Below are 3,338 nucleotides of genomic sequence, written 5' to 3' on the forward strand. Positions count from 1 at the left end.
ACGTGGTCCGATTTATAACCACGTGGTTGGCCAAGGTTCCAAAAGTACCAAAGAAAGACGGCGAACCGGTGTGTGAGTCGACGGGTGTGTTGAGATTACCGGAGATTTGAACAGGCAAGTCCCAAAGATAATTTTTCCGTTACCCTAAACATTCCACATTCCTTGTTGATAAGACTCGCCAAAACTATTGAAATACAGTCTTTCGTGGACGGTTACGCAGGATATCACCAAGGTGTTGATGGATGAGAGGATGCCGAAAAGACAGATTTCACTACACATGGGTGGAACCTACTGTTATTCGGGTCATGCGTGGGCTGAAGAATGCTGGGGCAACTTATAGAGGGCCATGGACCACCATCTTCCAACGACTATGATTTGCAATCAAGAAATAGAGGTGTATGTGGATGTGAAAAGTAATCGTTAAGTCACGAACTCAGAGTGATCACGTTCGAGATTTGAGAAAAGTTATTGAACGATTTTCGCAAGTTATGATCTGAAGTTGAACCAGCTAAAATGTCTTTCGAGTCCCATTCGGCAAGCTCTTGGGTCATAGTCAGCAGAAGAGGTATTGAGTTGGATCCAACAAGTAAAGGCCATTCGAATTTACCTCCTCCAAGGAACTAAGAAGGATGTGATGAGTTTACTGGGCAGGTTAAAACTATTATCGTCGGTCATTCGCTCAATTGACTACCACCTGTGGAGCCCATATTCAAGTTATTGAAGAAAGATGCGGCTTTCAAGTGGACGTCCGAAAAGTGTCAAGAGGCCTTCGATTAAAACAAGGAATTATTTTGTCAAATCCTCCAGTATTGGTCCCACCGGAGAAAGGACGACCTCTCTTTCTGTATCTGACATTGTTGGAAAATTCTTTTGCTTACTTGGGTCTTCGAAGCAGCATGACATAACTGGGAGGAAAAGAGAAGGCCAATTTACTATCTGAGCAAGAAGTTTATGGCTACGAGGCCAATACACCTTGTTTGGAAAGAACCATGTTGCGCTCTGACGTGGGGTTGCCCAAAGCTGGAGATCATTATTTCAAGCCCATACACCTGATCTTAATAACCAGCTGGATCCTTTTGAAATTACATATTCCAGAAAAATCGATGCCCACTGGAGGTTGGGCCAAATGGGCAAAATCTTGCTCACTGAATTTGACATAGTCTAATTGTTATCGCACGGCAGTGAAAGCCCAGGCCCTTGGCGGGATCATTTGGCTGGAAACCACCGGTCGACGCGAATTTATCAACCGTTAAGCAACCCTATTTTTCCGGCATGAGGGAAAGTATATAATTCGGTGGAAGCCATCTCTGAGGGACACTCGTGACTTGGGAAATGTTCTTTGATGGATGAGCAGTAAATGCCGAGGGGTAGGTAGGTATTGGGGCAATCTTTGATTCACCCAATGGTCAGCACTACCCGGCTACAGCCAGGCTCCGTTTCTTTTGCACAAACAATTACAGCCTGAGTAGAAGCCTGCATCATAGGCTTGAACATGTCAAATTGACCAAGATGTTGAAGATTTATTAATCTATGGGGGACTGTTTGACTTGATTATCCGAACAAGCCCAAGGAGAATGGGAAACTCGAGATGTTAAGCTCATTCCTTATCGCAGCATGTGAAAGATCTCACCAAACGCTTCAAGTCGGTAGAATTCAGGTATATCTCCCTCGTGTCATAATGAACCTAGCCGATTGACTTGCCCACTTTTTTTTTTTTTTCTAGCTTCAATTGTATGCCTTACCCAGGCCCATGCCCATATTGACCCTTTAAAGATTCAAATCAAAAAAAAACACGGGTCAATGTAATGCGGTTTGAGGTGGAACCTATGTTGGTCAGCCTTGGTATCGTGATATCAAGAGTTTTCTGAAAACACAGGAATACCCTGGAGCAGCACCGGCATAGATTCAGAAAAGAACGCATTGACGGACGATGCGATTGGTTTCTTCTTAAGTGCGCACCGGTATGTTTTGTATTAAAAGAACCCGGACCTTCAACTTGCTAAGATGTGTTGCACCGAGGAAGCTGGGAAGAACTTATGCATGAAGGCACGCAGGGAGTATGTGGACCTCATATGAATGGTTATGTGTGTGCAAGAAACATTTTGCGAGCGGTGTATTTACTGGATAACCATAGAGAAGGACTGTTTCAAGTTTTGTTCGCAGAAATGTCATCAATGCCAGGGTGCACGGCAACTTGATTCATGCAACCTCCGAACAGAACTCCCATCGCCGATGTCAGCACCTTGCCGTTTGGTGCTTTGGGCATGGATGTCATTGGCCTATCGAGCAAAAGCGCTTCGAATGGGCATAGGGTTCATACTTGTAGCAACTGACTATTTCACAAAAATGGGTATTGAAGCCATCACCCTCAAGTCAGTCACAAAAAGCGTATTGGTCGACTTTGTGCACTCCAATCTCATTTGCCGCTTTGGTATTCCTGGCAATTATTAATACCGACTAATGCAGCTAACTTTGAACAGTCGCCTGATGATAGGAGGTATGTAACAATTCGAAGATAACGACATAGGAAAACTCAAACTCCCTATTCTGCCAAAAGCCAATGGGTGCTATTGAGCAGCAAATAAGAACATTTCAAGAAGATTTGAGAAAAGATGATTTCAAAGCTCCCGGCAATGGCATGAAAAGGTTACCCTTCGCATTACAGATTGGACTATCGCACCACAGTACGTACATCAATTGGGAGCAACACCGTACTTGTTAGTGTAACGGTTACTGAAGCAGTCATTACCTGCAGGAAGTGGAAATTCCTTCACTCCGGGCTTAATCGTTGAGGGCCGGAGATCTGAGACAGTGAATGCGGTAAAACCCGACTAGAGCAAATTGTATTAATTGATTGAAAAAACGGACATGGCCGCGGTTTGTCGACGGACAGGCCTGTACCAACAAAGAATGGCCCGTGCCTATAATAAAGATAAGTGCGTCCCAGGAATTTTGAAGTCGGGACGCTGGTACTCAGACGCATTTCTCCCTCTATCATCAGAAAGCAAAAGGGAAGTTTGACCCCCTAATTGAACCAGGTCCATACACATCCGGAAAAATATGCCAAGAGGAGCACTGTATCTGCGGAGACATCGAAAGGAATGTATCCTGAGACAGCAGTCAACGGATGCAGTTAAAAAAGGTACTACGTCATATCCTCATTTCGGCGATGGCTTTTGGGCAATGAGATGCGAAGGTTTCTTTCTCGACTAATCCCAAACACTATCAACCCCTTCGTAAACCTCATTTGAGCCCGTTACCCTTCTTGGCTACCCTTTTTGGAACCCAGAAGTATTTATTAAAAAAAAAAAGAGAGAGTGAGAGACAAATATTGATAT

The sequence above is a fragment of the Nicotiana attenuata genome, chromosome 2, assembly GCF_001879085.1.
Source record: "Nicotiana attenuata strain UT chromosome 2, NIATTr2, whole genome shotgun sequence".
NCBI lineage: Eukaryota > Viridiplantae > Streptophyta > Magnoliopsida > Solanales > Solanaceae > Nicotiana > Nicotiana attenuata.